Consider the following 16,607-nt stretch of genomic DNA (forward strand, 5'->3'; position numbering starts at 1 on the left):
AGAATCAGCCAGAAAAATAAAAAATATTCAAGCGGCGTGTAAGAAATCCTACATTGTTCTCCTCAGGGCATCTTAGACCTGATCTGCAACACCCTCTGCTGTTGCATCATGAAGTGCTTGGAAGAAGGCATGTTGTTCTGCCAGCTGTGTGGTGGTCCCACAAAGCAGGAGATAAATTGGGCCAAAACTGACCTTTTGTTGCAACTAACACTTGCAGATTAAATCTATAGAGTTTACACTTTTGTCTGCTGACCTGCTGCTCCACTTGAGATTCTCTTTCTGTCCTCTTTCCACATAAAAAAGGAAAATGTTTTTAGAACTTAATCTTTTGTCAGCTGAATATAACAAGATGAGGAAAACACAGAGAAGGACATGTAAGAAAGGTGATTCACTTCCAGGTCTGTGAATATCTGCACCAGAGTCCACTGCAACAAGAAGTTCTGGATTGGAGGCAGTTCAGAAACAGAATTTGTAGAGCTGCCTTGAAGCAAAAAGTAGCTGAAGAAAGACATTTTCAATCCAGTGTTGCTTTAGTGGATTACATAGATTAGAAATCACAGTAGGAAACAGGCAATTGCTGTCCCACCAACATCATAATCTAAACAGTATTAAAAGCACCTTCCTGCTATGGGAAGCAAAATGCCGGATGCTATCAGATGCATAAAATCACATGTACATATAAGATACATCTGCAGAGTTTGAGTTAAACCCCTTCTTCCTGAAGCTGGGACTCCCCTCGCTCATTACAGGTGCTTTGGTTTGTCACCAGATCACTGTAGAGCCCATCTAAGCAAACTTCTTAGTATTGGAAACCTTCAGTATAGGTTGATAATACAGAAATCAGGAAATCTAGAAACTTTTTCTCATCTCTGTTCCTTTGAACTGTACAGGCCATATTCAAAGCTCTCAGTTTCTTTTGTGCCTGTAGGAAAATTTCTTATCTGAAGCACTATGACAACATTTGTCAAGAAACTCTTGCTCAGCATTCTCTTAGGAGAAAACAAAGCCTGTAGTTGTTTTACCTTCAAAAATATTTTTCTGCTATTGTTCTGAAGCAGATCATTTAAACTGTGCCTCTATGATAAGATAGTGTGACATTCTCATCAGAGAGTTACTGTCTGTATTCCTAATGACACAGGTAACTGCTTAAAGCAGAATGAATGGAGCGCTTTTCTTTTTGATGCTAATGATTTGTCTGATATAAGCCGGCAGAAGGAAACTGTGAAGAAAGGTAAAATGTTAAAAAAACTTGGCAGATCAGCATGGCAGAAAATTTTAATGTGAGAGGGCACTAGGAGGATAACTTCCTTCATTGCATTAACAAAAACGTTGCATTCAGCTATTCCATATGCCAAATATTTTGACTTGTGTGTTTTATAACCACGTGTAACAAAATGTGAAAGCTCTTTGTGGTGCTAAAGTTTGCATTGGAACCCATCTGGTTTTATCTTGTACAGTACTTTAAAGCTATGGGCTTCCTGTTTTTCTGTGCCTCCACTCTCACCTTGAAATTAAGCACTATCTTTACATTAATACCAAGTCAAGAATTGCAAAAGAACTCTCTTTTTTGATCTTGGCAGCCAAAACTGGCTAACAAGAGATCAAAAGGGCAGGAATGGGGGCAGCAGACAGATTGTGAAATCAATAGATAGATGAATAGATGGGTAAAGTAAAATTTAAAAATATGTTTTTATGTTTAATAGCTTTCTTCTCTAACACAGTAAAATTGGATCAAAATTTTGTCTTTTTTTCACCATCATTGAAGCAGATAGGATCCAATTGCAGGACCTCAGAATATATTTATTGCGAAATTTGAAAGTATTCTGTAACTCTTTGAAAAGCCTGAAATAGTTATAACAAAACTTGACATGTAAAATCTTTCCTCACTTTCAGGGGCTAAAGGAAAAAAAGACTTGGTCAGTCCTGTTCATTTCTGCTGTAGCTCACTTCTGTAACCTGGCTGATAGCCAGAACACAAAGAATATTTACACATTTTCTTTTGAAATGGGCACGTGTGGGTTTCATATCTTTGGCGTTTTTAAGAGACAAAAAAATACCTTCTGTACTCAGCAAAACAAGCGTTTTCTTCTGTCTTGTCGGTTTCTGTGGCTTGGGGTAAAAGTTAACAGCATCCAGTGTAAAACAATAGGCAATGAAATGGGTTTTTATCACCTCAGAAATGAGCCATATCCTCACACCTCAGGAGTTCATAAATTTTCTTTGGCACCAGAAGCCCTATAAAAACACTTCTTCCCAATACTAGGAAAAGAGCCCTTTGTTTCCTGAAAGGTGCATTTAGTGTGGAGAATGTATAGGTCTTACTCTACAACAAAAAGACTGACTTTAGGCTTTTCAGCAGTGAATTTCATTGAGTGCAATGAAATAACTCACACTGTCAGCTGAAAAAAAAATAAATTGTTTAGGTGAACTAAATTTTTTTTTTAATGCAATACAAATGTGATTCCCATAGGAATTGCATTTACAGGGAATGTCTTAAGCTGTAGTAGTAATATCATCTCAGGTAATATAAACCCTCCCTATGTTCATGAATGTTAATGATAGAGTCTTGACATTTTCTATTCATGAGTTTCCCCTTCTTTAAACCCATTAAGGAGAGAGATGCTGCCATTTGTGTTTATTGCAGAGCTGAGGTCCTGAGAAGCAGAGCATTTCTGATGGAGTTAGGAGGAGGGTGAAATCAAGCTCAGCAGTCTTTGTGCTGTGCTGAAGATCACTCCTGTGCCAGGCCAGCACTGAAGGTGGGACATGCCTTCAGATGGTTCAGATGCCATGCATTTAGAAAAGTTAAGGAACGAGGGGGTTTTTCCCTCTGAGAAATTGTAGTGAATATGTTTTTACTGGCACCACCTCCAAGAGCAAAAACTTGGAGCAAGAAATGATCATAGGACTAGGAAGGAGGCAGAGCTTTCTGTGCAGTGTCTTTAAATATTGATCATCTTATCATCTTTTATTCTGCCTTTGTTTAGCACAAAATGAAAGGAAAGACAAAATTAGGACAAATTATATGAGGCTTCTTAGTCTGCTGGCTTCTTGTGAGCTGTACTTTCTGGAGAGGGTTGTGACTGGAAAATGGGAAGGGAATACACTTGCTCATCCTCTGTGCTGAAGTGCCCAACCCTTCTCTCTCCTGGAAGCACCTGCACTCTTGATAAGAGAATAAAATCAGAGTGGATTAGTCTTAATTTAAATACTGAGGGGGTTTTGTGCCGGGGTTTTTTGTTCAGTTTGGTTTTGGGTGGGGTTTTTTGTGGGTTTTTTTGTATCACTTCTAAAATTTCAAACACATTCAAATGTTTAGAACCTTTGGAGACTCCGAATAGACTGTCTTTTCTCTTGCCTTGCACTCTGGGAGAGCGTTGTGTTTTCCCTGTGTAATACTTTGAGCAGGAATCGCTGACCATGAAAACTTTCCACCGACGAGGCAGACTGTAGATGTCAGGTGGAGGCCAAGCAGGAGGTTGGGGTTGGAAGTGGGTCCCGTGTGCCGCCGCCGTGTCCGGCGGGAGTGCGAGCAGCGCCGCGGTGCCCAGCAGGGGGCGCCATCCGCCCGCCTGTGCGCCGCTCCCAGCGCCCGCGGACTCACGTTCCGCCGGGGGGGCCTCTGCTTATCGCCCAGCATCCTGTTCTGGAAATAGAAAGCGTGAGCAGACCGTTCTTTTCTCCCCCCCTTTGAAGTCTCAACTTTCAATATTGCACAGAGGAGCTCAGTAGAACAACGTAAATGCTAAAACGTGCAGTTTAAGGTCTAGAAGTGTTTAATTGTGCGCTTGTTTCTTGTAAAAAAAATTCCCTGTTCTCTGTGTGCAAGATGGGCAAGGAAAGAGGAAGAGTCACAGTGCATATCCCTGAGGACATTTCTATTTTATTAGGTCGATAGCATCTAGGGCATTCTGCACAACTAATTTGTTCCTTGGTTTGTTTTATAAAACTGAAGGTACTATCGAAAGCTGTAGATACGTTATCTAGCTCTTCAGCTATGAAGATACAAGAGAGAGCAGGGAAAATCCAGACTGTTGGTTTGGTTTTTTAAGTTTTTTTAAGCCTTCTGATGTTTCTATTTTTGTAATGGAGTTTTTAATGTACTTTTATGTAAATAATGATTGTTTTGTATTTTTTTTTTGAAGGAGGAGAAATTTGATAAACTGTTGGTTTAACCAGTGTTGCTAGTGAAGTAGCAATTTTATCCTCCAATCCACAGTCACTTTGGAAAGTCTATAAATATTGGAGTCAGAAATAAGTCAGAAATACGCTTTTTTGCCTTAGACGTTTCAGCATGTGCGTGTCGTTCATTTCGCGTCCTATTGCGACACCAGACTGCCTGATCCAGGATGTCTTGAAGTTAGTGGATACACCAATGAGTGGTAAGGATAGTCAGTGAAAGTATCCTTTCTTTTTCAGTCCCATAAAAGAAAAGTATGTTGTTTTGTCTTCCAGAGGTTTGAAATCCTTTTGTGGATAAACAAAGCAGCTTTAAGAATAGGAGCTCTTGGAAGGATTTGAGCACTTCTGGGCTTTCTCATGACTGTGTTTTTCAAAAGAACCACTAGGTCTTTGGAAGATTTGTCTCAGAAGCAAAACTCTGTGGTGAGCTCTGAAGCAAAGCTTTACAGCTTATAACAGCTGAGGTTCTTGTTCTGTTGAGGAAGGTGAAGCCACTCCAGACAATATGAGCATGGCATGAAAACCATAACTGTGGCACCAAAAGATTCATCCAAGATTGTATCAGTCTCGTTGCTGAAATGTGATCAGGAGTAAAGGTGTGTGGCAAGTGAGTTTGGTATGGCTTTCCAACCCTCATGGAGCCTGTGTACATCCAGGCTCAAGTCCTGTCTGTTAACTCTTCCTTGCTGGTGTGTACTTGTTAGTTTGAGTTAGCTCGTATGTGCAGAGTTACACAGCAGAGCAGTTGCCTGTAAATACATCTCGTGGCCCCAAATGAATGGCATTTTGAGATGAAAAGTGAGGCAGCTGACAGCCTGACACAGCGTTGGCACTTGGTCTGGGTGAATCTGCTGCCTGAGCCCACGGTGCAGGGAGGTGGGATTTACGTGTCCATTTGCCAAACACATCGCTGTGGCTCTGCTTCCTCCCGGAGTCAAGAGCAGCGCCAGACTCAGTGAGTGCAGCAGCACCAGCAACAATCATTTAGATCAGGTGAGAAATTTACCTATTTCCTATTGGCAGGCCGGGATTGTGGGCGTGATTCATGAACTGGGGAAATGAGCAATGAGGCTGCTGTTGATCCATAGTTCCCTTTCCCGGCGCTTCTGGCATTCAAGGATGTTGGCTGCCTTCCAGATCTCACCACTGATTATGGCAAAGAAGGATATAGTTTCTCTTCTTGCTAATTACAGTACTGATTTTTAAATCCTTATTTTAGGCTTGGGTTTTCATGGGCGTTGAATTTGTAAAGGCTCTGCTCAGAATGAGTTGTATTGGAAGGTGAAGTCCATGTTCCCTTAAAGCATTGTTTGAAAAACCTGGATCTTCCTGGATCTTCCTCTTCTAGTACAGTTTCTGGACACATGAGCTCACAGACTGGCTCTGACAAACAGCAATGTATCGTAGAGATATGCTGAGTGTGTTTTGTGCAATTACTTAATCTTCCCCTTCTGTGAGCTATAATTTATGCCTATACCCAGCTTGTGCTCTGCAATCTGCTACCTTTTTCCTATTCCTCTCCTCCACCTTTTTCGTATTTCTTTCCTGTCAAATGGCAGGGTCTTTACCTGAAACCAAACAAATTTTACTTTTTTGCATGCTCATCTGAACCTCTTTATCATTAACAGTTTCCCTTCTCTAAAGTTTCTGTATGTCTGTAGGATTATGAAGACTGAGACCACCTAATGCATCATCTTCATCTTTTAGTGCAACTCCAAGACTTCAGCCTACAGATTTTGCATTTCATCCCACCTATTCTTTTCACTTGCATTCAGTTTCCTTTCATCAGCTCTATCGATGGACTGTCTGGTTTTGGGTTAAACCCTCAAAGATGTAATTTCATTCTGTGCTGTGGTAAAAACAAAAATTATTTATGTTCTAAATCCCAAGGGACCAGTCAAACAAGCTCTTACATCTCACACGTCAAGAATCCATGTATATTTTTTTGGTGTGCATGTCAGGAGATCATTTTGAAGGCTTGGTGCTGATATCTTTCAGGCAACAGTCGTGTTTATTTAATGAGCATATCAGTCACTAAAGATGTTATGGTTTATAAGTGTGCTCCTGCTGCTCATCTGAGATTGATTCCCTGATGCATCTTTTGACTATTTCCTGTTCCTAGTGTCACAAAATGGAAAGCCCATGGATAGCCAGCTTTGTACAAGCTCCAGCACAGAAGGAAATCTGCATTCAGATACAGTGATATCTCATAAATAATCCAGGGTTACTGATGACAATATACCACAAACATTTTAATGACAGGCAGTTAAAGCCTGCAATGACAGTTCATTCCTTCCTGAGTAACTTAGTAAATAAAATCATAATGCTATTTTAATCAGTAGCATTTCAGCTAAACCTCCCTTACTGCTTCTGCTTTAAAAATACAATTTAAACAAAAATTACAGTGGTAACAGATTATGAAGATTGCTTCTTTGCCAACTTTGCCCTCTGTCCAGGCAATAGAAGGCATAGAGAAGGAGCCATTAAACCCCAGTTAATAGGCCTGCTTCTGTTCCCAGGTGAACAGGTCTTCATTTCACCTACATGGAAACAAGCAAGCTGCACAAGGTGGCTGAAGCTGGAATATAAAAAACTTTATTAATAATAGGACCAAAGCTACTGAGAATTTAACTCAATAATCAGTGTATCCCACAGTATATTTTCTGGGCCAGTGTTTGGGGAGAAACATCTCTTAATTGAAAACAAAGCATATTTGGCATGGAAGACACAGGAGCACTATGAAGTAGATCACAGAGCTGACTATTCACTTAGCTTTTAAGAGCATAATCTTATTTTCAGTCTTCAAATAAAATTATTGTGCTTTTTTTCCTCAGACTAAATCACTGTATCAGTGGCCGAATGGGCTGCAGGTTAAATTGCTTATTCTTACTCCCAAGGCATCTTGCAAGAACAATGCAACTGCCATGAGCTAGTATCTTGGATGGCCCAGAAATTAAAGATAAGGTAGCTATAGAAAAGAAATTTAGTTGTTAAAACACTTTTACCTGTAATTTTTGTACAGCGGGAACAAGGAGCCATCCCTTAGGAATTACTTAGATTTTCACGTAAATATTGCAATTTAACATCAGCTTTTTACAGTGATGCAAATCAGCTGCTATAGTAATTAAAATGTTGTAATAATTAAAATTAGGAAAACACGAGAGAGCATAAACTCTGACAAGTTAGGTGTGAAATTATAGCAAGACACTTCCTGGCATGCAACTTGCAAAAGGCGTTAAAGCTAACACCAAAAGGGTTTTTTCCAACCACATCAGGGCTAGGTGGTTGAGAAGGGAGTCAGGGAGAGAGAAACAGTGGGCAGCGGAGAGAAGTGCAGGGAGACAGTCTTAGCAAAGAGACATCCCCAGGGTACATCTGTAAAGGGACCACTTACTCCCAGAGGGCACAGTGTACTGTGCTCTAAAATCACCCTAATGACACTGTTGCTACTATTAGGAAAGAAGGGAAAGAACTAGTAACATGAATTTCAGCAAAGTGCAAGGGTCAGCTCTTGATGACAAAATTGTAAGAATTAAAATGAAGTAAATATGTTAGCAGTGTAGCTTTCAGCTGGTGTGTCTCCCAGCCGTCACTCCTCACTTGAACACAGCTTCACACTGTGCCTGTGCTCCTTCCTCTGAACCCCTTTGCTTTACCTGCCCTGGAGGCAGTTTATGGTGCTGGAGAGCTGACCCCTTGCTCTTCCAAAAGTCCTTCTTAGAGTTATGTTCCCTACTTCCTTTCCTTGTTGGAATTTCCCAGCCTTTTTGATCTGTTCCTCTTGAAAACTTGCTCTCCTAGAAGCTATAGCAAGAAAAGAGGGGTTTGCTAAGTATAGCTGTGAAGATTCTGGTTTTCTTTTTCTCTGTTCTTGTAGTTGAATCACAAATTTTCAAATGTAGCATGAAAGAGCATCCTCCCCTCTGTTTCTCTCTAGGCTCATCTTCCCAGTTTCCTCCCCTTCCAAACTGCATTCCCATTGTGTTCTTTTATTGCTATCTTCTCTCCACTTTTCTTTGCCGATCTCCAACATTGTTACTGCACTTTATAAATCTTACCTTTTGAGTTCTACTATTTGCACTCTGTTTGAATATCTTTTCAGTTACTTGCAGATGCCATCTCTAATACAGGTAAATGTTAGGGTGTGGCATTTTTTACTCCACAGCTGTCTTTACTCCTTGGCAGTGTTAGGGATGCTGCTGTGAGAGCAAGTATTCACCAGGGATTTCTTTGAAACTGAAATTGCCAGCTCTGTGGTGTATCTGCTGGTTCAATCAGCAGCTATTTTGGAAGAATAGATAAGATCACTCTCAAGCTTTTAGACGGCTGCAATTGTCACCTAGACACCAACAGATGAAAGAACCAAATTGACATACTGGGAGGAACAATAATTGAGGATGTGATTAATAGACAGTTGGGAAAAGTCAGCATGGCATTTGTAAAATCCTTAAGGACTCAGCAAGCACAGGGATATGAGATGGTACAGGTGTCATTTTCAGCAAAATCTCTCTCCAGAAGTTCTTTAGGAAAATTGGGTGTCAGGACAAGAGAAAGAGTGATCTCCTGCAGGATAAAGCTGGTGAAAGAGTTGGTGTTCATTGTTTTGTAGTACCCCCTTACTTTGAAAAAACAGGTAAGTCTTGCAGGGACTGCTCCAGCCTGGGATAAATGTTCTCTTAAATAGCTATGTCTGAGGTAAGAGAGGTCAATGCTGGTATGATGTTACCAGGGAGCAACAAAAACAACACTGAAGGGGTTTACTAATCATAACAAAACAAAGCATTAAAATTCAGGTCGTTGAAGTGCAGCTGCGGTCTGTCCTCGGCACTCAGAGCTGCAGTCCCGGGATGCTCTGAGTCCTGATCCATAGGGAGCTTGGTAGGGAAGTGCACAGATTATCAGATGGTTGGGTATCTTTCTCTGCACAGGGAAGCAGTCACCTACAGAAGAAATTTTTATGTGAAGCTAGATCAAGTCATGACTCAATTTTTCCAGATGGCAGAAAATGATGCTGCAGGACAGAAGGGTTAAATCCTGGCTGAATTGCAAGAGCAGCTGAAAGAAAGGCGTTCCTGTTGGAGGTGCTGCCCTAGCTGCAAAGCATTGAGTTCACAGCTGTAGTTCTGATTTGTGTTTAATGGTAGGTGATTCAGGAGCATCAGAACGTGCCTGCTCTTGTTCTGATTTATCCCTTCTCTTTCAAGTTTGCATTCTGGGAAGGCGGAAGGTGGCAAGGATGACAGCGAAGCCAAAGGTAATTTTCTGCAGACACACCAGGCCTCATTTTCCAGCTAGACTCACCAGAGAAAGAAACAAACTGTTGAGTTGGCCTCTGGTTTTCTAGCAGTGAGCAGCAGCTGTTTTGGTAGCAGTAGCAGCAGCTCATATAACAAATGTTTCATGATGAATGCAAACAAAAGCCAGCCCTGAAATTCCAGCTCCACTATGTACGCATAAAATATAAAACCAGTTCAAAATAACGTACTACTCAACTTAAGGGATTTTTTTCTTCCCCTCTAAATAAATTCCATATGAAAATTAGTGTTTGGTCTGCTCAGTTCTCCAGGGCTCACACAGAAAATTTTTATCATAAAGGCTGAGGGCAAAAAGTGAGCACAAAAACAGAACAAGAAATATTTTTAGAAGAAGTGCACGTGCAAGGAGGTTGTGTGGTTTGGGCGAAGGTTTTGAGAATGCCAGTCATGCTTACTGAATTGAAATTACTGCTGATGTTTGTGAGTTGGCTGAATTCACTTGCCTCCAAAATAGGTCTTGGAGGAATTCTTTATGCATCTCTGTGCAATTTGCTTTCTGAAGATGACTTGTGGTTTTAAAGGCATCTACATGTTAGAAGAGGGTTATGCCCTCTAGCATAAATTTCTTTCCAGATAGCTAGTGGGAGGATTTCTAGAGAATGCAAGTTGCTGGTCAGTGCATACCCAGGGGAAATGAGGGTATTGAAGAGAGAGAAAACTATAATAGTTGGAGACTCAGGAGAAATACAAATGCTATCCAGGAGGCAGTGTCTTAAATTGTTATCTTCCTCCAATTGCATAAGTTAAAACAGCAAGTAAATGCCAGCATTTACCCATCCCTCCCTGCTCTGCTGTTTGCTGGAGCAGCATCTGTTGTCTGCCCACGCAAGCACTCCTGCTCTGTTCTCAGGCCCTGAAATACTCTCCTCACAGTTTGCTTTCCTTGTGGTTGTTTTTTCTGGGCTGGCTTCCCTGTGATTGTGGAATTATTCAGCTCTATGCATCCAGCATAGGAAAAAACCTAATTTCTTGTGTTGCAACAGATTAATGATAAAATAATAGAGCTTATTGTTGTTGCCTTTTTCAGTATGATTCTATTTAATACCTTTTGTGTAATGCAAGTTTTGAATGAGGTTTGTCTTCTTCCATTTTGTTCCTTTCAACTGAATTTTGAAAGGCCTGTGAAGTTGTGTTTCTGTGTGATGCATTGCTGTTCTTGGGGTGCACGTGTACCTAAAGGTCATTATGGGTATCACATCTTCGGTGTAGCAGAGCATGCAAAGGTAGGGCTTGGAACAAAAACCGTGTGCTTGTCTTGTCTCTGCTTCTCCTGCTCCTTGACTGCTTTGATTCATTTCCAAGCCATCACCTGCATTATTTTATATCTTGATATTTTTGGAGTGGGAGGGGGGAGGAAGGAGGCTGCTAAAGAGTACTGTTGGATCTAGCAAAGAAAAGGGAACAGAAGGGGTGGGCTCTTTCAGGTTTTGCTTCTTTCTCACTAGAAGGAAGTGCAGCACAAGTTACTGGGAGAGCCCAATGGTTGTGTTGGGCCTGTGTGGAGGGAAGACAGGGACAGGGAGCACGTGGATGTTGCTGCAGCAAAATTTGGCGCATGCAGGGAGCCATGGGCGTGCACAGTCAACCAGAGCCTGTAGAGCTGTGCTCCTGTGGCTTTTAGGATGTTACCAAGTTTGGAGGTTTTCTGCTTGGGCACGCACACATGCTTTTTCTGTTACATAAAATGAGAGTGTGGAATTAATGGGGGACTGATATATAATATACATCTTCCAAAAGCTAGTGGAAATTGGACATGACAGAAGTGACAGCATAGCCAAAGCAAATTTATTTAAAACATTGAATGAAAATATTCACCAAGAACTCTGTTTTATCCTTAATACCACTAAATATTTTCTCGGCATTGAAGTCTTATTTTTATCTTTTAAGCTTTCTTCCACTCTCTACTGTTCCATGAGTGCTCTGCCAATTTCACAGTAGCCATGACTCACCCTTGAAGGGTCTTCAGACAGCTGACAAACTTGCCTTTCTTCACTAGGTATTGATATTATTTCGTGTCATACTTAAATTATGTACTGGGGAGACTGAACTCACTGTGTGACCAATGAAGAGAGGTAAATGGCTGTTTGGTGCCCTGAGTGGTTGTCTAGAGTTCATCAGCAGGAGTATTCCTGACTCATGCTGCATACTGGTACACAGTAGGGTAGACAGGGATGCTGGCTAGGAGTTTGCATGCAGTAGGGTTTGTAGGAGCAAGGATGAAGTATGCATTCCTACTTCATTAAAGTTTGTCGTCCTTCTTAGTGCTTTCCTTGTCTATCCAATAGACAGATCTGTGCATCATTAAGGGCTATTTGATTTAAGTTTTGGTGGAATTGTTTGGCGTTTATTTGTAGGCTTCACTTGGGGTTTTTTTAGCACCCCACTATATTTTTCTGCAGTGCTTCCAGGAACAAAATGTATAACCTTAGTTCCCCTGTGGGGCTAGGAAACACAGCAGAAGCCCAGGACTCCCTAACCAAGAGCAAAGGAGGTGTATGAAGAGGAAGATCTGTTCCAGTAAAGTCTCAAGAAACCCCTGCATGGTGACCAAAGCAACTGCTAGAGAGTGAATGAGCTGCAGAAGATGGGAGCCTGGAGAAGGATTTTGGACAGTAAAACTATGAAGGGGTCTTGAAGAGAGTGAAGCGTGGCAGGACCAGCTGGGATGAGGGATGATGGTTGAACCAACCCGCTCAGGTATTTGGCAGTGAGGTGATTTCACCAGTTGCTTCCTCCATATTCTCTCCAAGATTTTTTGGATGAGCACATTTTTGGATTAGCTACATCTCTGGCCACTCACTGCCCACAGCTAATGTTTGGGTGTTAGAGAAGTCCTCAGTCTATTTTTCTGCACTGAATCCTGGTTCATAGAGAGACCAGTGTTTGTCTGGTTGCACCACAGAAGTATCACGTTTCCCACGTTTTCCTTAGAGCTATGATGTCAGGATTTGTGGATATTTCTGGTGTGGGGCTTTTTCCACTCTAGACTCTTATCCTATCTATTTCCAGTCTTATTTAATTCAGTAAGTGGCAAACTCAGTGGTAAATTTTGAGTGTCTGTGATGGCAATTAAAAGCTATTAGAGTCAGGACACCAGCTGGGAATCTGGGAATCCTGGAGACCAAATAGCATTTTGAAGAGTTCTTATTCTTTCTGGAATTTCAGTACTTAGTCTAGCTCATGACTGTGTGCAAAGCCAATTAATTGATTATCTGTAACGACCAGGTGAGATGCTAAGCATGGAGGGTGTGTATTTCTTTTTAGCATGATAAAACAATTTATTGTGTTAAGATTGTTTTGTTTGCAAATGGCAAATTGCTCTTTCCAGTCACCATAGTGAAAAGGGTGACATGAGTGCTCTAAGCCCTTGAAAGAAACACATTATTATGATGGGCATACACATACACACATCCTGACACACACATATATTTATCCAGATGTACCAAGAACATCTCCTGGAGAACAGTAAACCCTTTTTATATTCAGCCATTTTTAGCTCTTATTAGTGGAAAATAACAAGAACAAGTTGCATATCATACAACTTTGCCTTTTGGTGCAGACATGCCAGTGCAAGTGGTTGATAGCAAGAAAACTCAGTCTGTTGTCTTAGACTTTAGCAAACAGTTTACCAAAGATGTCAGCCCAGTTCATCTTGGGCTTTTACTAACAGAAGATCAGTGAAACTGCAAAGCATATCTGTCTGTACAATACATTTCAGAATTTACTTGGCACTGCCTTCTGCTGCTGGTGGAATATGGTACTGGGTCCCTGGCAGGCCCCAGTACTTTGTGCATTTGCAGAAAGTACTTAGTATTTAGCCTAGTTTAAAGGCAGATATGCCACTTAGCCAAAGGTTCTGCTTTGAATCATTGAAAATTATTTTCCTTGGTGCATGTTTTTGCAAGCTACTTGTAGAAATCAATGGTTTGAGTTCCTGCTTAATTCATCCACTCAGTTCACAGGCTGCTTCAGTTACCCTTTCAGACCACATCTTGGTGTGCATCCCACTCCTTCAAAAGTAATAAATAGTTAAGCACATAGCCATTTTGTATCTCATGTGCAAAAAGGGAAAAACTCCTAGTCCCACACATCTTTTCATACTGTATACACATGTGTGAGTAATTTAGTGAAGAAATGGCACATGACACATTACTGTATTTTATTAGCAATTGGCACTGCCAGACCAATATTTTGATTTTGAAATAATGGCAGAACTTGCCCAGATTGCTGCTAAAATCAAGGGCTGAATCTAGCACTGCATCCCTGTTTCTGAGTCTTAGCAGGAAGAGACAAAAAGCAAAAGATACAACAAAAGTATTTTGATAAACAGATGTCACTCACTTTAAAGTGTTGAATCTCAGTTTAATTTTTCCCATGCTATATAAATAGCCCCTTCACTTCCTTTAGCCTTGCAGTTTTTCATTTCCCACTGTTGCTCAAACAGCATGAAAAAAACCTAGTTATATTTATGAGGACTCTATATTTACTCAGTTTAAGGGTTTTCATTTCTTCAGTAAATGTACTTAATAAAATTAAATGCCCTGGGAATGTGCCAGAAATGCTGTCAGCCGCTATGGCAAGCAGATGGATGAAGTTTCAGCTGAACGTGATGTGCCCAGGTTACTTTGTTTATTTAGAAGTTGATGACCACAGTCACTGGACATACTAGAGTAGCCTGTGAGGAATGTGTTTTTAAAGAGCTCAGAGTCACAATTTCATACTCCCAGCCCCCGTGGGTTTACTGATGAACTTGGCCCCATCCAGGCATTGAATTGGGTTCCAGGACCTGCATACTCAGCGCTAGGACTGGATGTGAAAGCAATCTAGCTGCAGCATCTGTCCCCACATTGACTGCCAGGGTTGATTCTGCTGTTTTGACTAGTTAGGCTGGGTGTACCCTTCCTCCTTCAATAGCTCCATGTGTGTCCCTCCCAAAGCTGCACACTCAGTTGCAGAGGACAACCTCCCCAGTAGATTTTTTTTATTTTTGTCTTGAGAGTGGCCCTGCAGAGAAGAACCTGAGAGTGCTGTTGACAGCTGGCTTAATATGAGCCAGTGTGTGCCCAGATGGGCAAGGAAGCCAAAGACATCCTGGCCTGTATCAGACTCAGTGTGGCCAGCAGGAGCAGGGCAGTGACTGTCCCCCTGTACTTGGTGCTGGGGAGGGCACACCTCGAGTGCTGTGCCCAGTTCTTGGCCCCTCACTGCAAGAAACCCATTGAGGTGCTGGAGCTGGTAAAATGTTTAGAGGAGCACCTGAGGAAGCTGGGCTTGTTTAAGCTGGAAAAAAGAAGGCTCAGGGGAGGCCTTAGTGCTCTCTACAACTACCTGGAAGGAGATTGTGGCCAGGTCAGTCTCTTCTGCCGGGGAACCAGCAACAGCACAAGAGGAAATGGCCTTAAGTTGTGCCAGGACCATTCAGGTTGGACATCAGGAAAATGTTCTTCACTGAAAGGGCCTTTGAGCATTGGAAGAAACTTCCCAGGGAAGTGGTAGAGTCACCATCCCTGGAAGTGTTCAAGGAAAGACTGAATGTGGCACTGCTGTGGTTTAGTTGGCATGGTGTGTTCTGTCAAAGGTTGAACTTTGTGAACTGGGAGGTCTTTTCCAACCTTAATGATTATATGATTCTAGGACAAAACCTAGTTGTGTGCATTGCTCACCCACTGAGCACCAAGCCTGGGTGAAAACATGCATCTCAGAGCCCTGTTAAGTGTATACACACATCAGTGTGGTCAGTGTCCCTTCAACACAAATGTACACTGAGCCAGAGGTGGTTTTTTTTATTTTTTTGGACAGGCCTTTCTAAAGTGGGCTTGATTGTTTATTTTTTTCATTGTAGTTCTTATTATGGGAACCCTGAATGTACTATTTTCTCAGATAACCTTTATAATCTTTTCATCATGTCTTCCACAGAACTTCATTAAAATATTCTGTATTGAAAAAAATATTCTTCTAGTAAGCTTAGCAAATTGAATAGGATTTTATAGGTTCAGGCTCAGATTTGTTGTTTAGAGGAATAGGTGTTGAAATTGGGCACTGAAATATTGACTTTTGGTTCTTAATGGTATTTCCTGTGTTGTGTTATGTTATCAGATAAGTTAAATTTATGTATAGAATTCACACAGCATCAATGCCTTCTCTTCTTTGCCCTTTGGTCAGTAGACTGGGGATGGGCAAGAGGTTGGGAGAGGATACAGCCAGGACAACTGATCCAGACTGATCAAAGAGATAGTTCATACCATATAATACCATGTTCAGTAATCAATAAAAGTAGAGGTGGAGGAAGGAGTGAGTTCTTTGGCTTCTGGGATGGCCATTGGTTATGCACTGACTGGGGAATGGAAAAGGGATGTCATTTGCATCACTCCCTCCCTCCCTCCCTCCCTCCCTCCCTCCCTCCCTCCCTCCCTCCCTCCCTCCCTCCCCACCTCCTTCAGACTAAACTGTTCTTAACTCTACCCACGAGTTTTCTTGCTTTTGTTCTTCCTGTTCTCTCCATCCTCCCTCTGTGGGAGCAGTGGGAGAGAGCAAATGGCCACATTGACTGCTGACTATGCCCAACCTGCCTCAACAGGTATCTCTCTTTATCTTGATAAAACTTGTAATATTGCACGTCTTGTGAGTAACGTTGAATGTCTTTATTCCATCACTCCTGAAGATTGCATTGTAGAAAATTGCCATGTTCTTCAACAACAGCCTAGGTTGTTGCATGCATAGTGTTCCTTTTAGTAACCTCATTCCCTCCCAAAATTCATTTATCTTGTAGAGCTTTTCCTAATTGCTGTCATAGTGCCTGGTTTCTGTCTCATTTTATTCTTATTCAGAGGTGTTAACATTTATGAGTTCCTGTAAATACTGAAATGGAAAAAGACAGCAGATCATTTTATCTCCTGTTTTGTTAATCACAAGGGAAAGGTTTGTGCAGTATAACTTTGAAGTACAGTAGTCATTATGTCAGGTCTAGTATTGTTATTAAACTCATGTGCAGACTATCCTGGAAACTTTGATACTAGCCAGTCTCTCTAACACTGGCATGAAACTACTGGTTGAAGTACTGCAGACATAAGACAATTTACAGGATTAAGTGCACGAGCAATGGCTTTTCAT

At 41.4% G+C, this 16,607-nt stretch overlaps 1 protein-coding gene across 1 annotated transcript in view; it reads left to right on the top strand.

The window, feature by feature from the left end:
• The window catches only part of UST (uronyl 2-sulfotransferase), a 152,265-nt gene that overhangs the window by 123,520 nt on the left and 12,138 nt on the right, over positions 1–16,607 (top strand). The gene's annotated exons all lie outside the window — the stretch shown is intronic.

Source organism: Fringilla coelebs, assembly GCF_963513975.1.
Source record: "Fringilla coelebs genome assembly, chromosome: 3".
Classification (NCBI taxonomy): domain Eukaryota; kingdom Metazoa; phylum Chordata; class Aves; order Passeriformes; family Fringillidae; genus Fringilla; species Fringilla coelebs.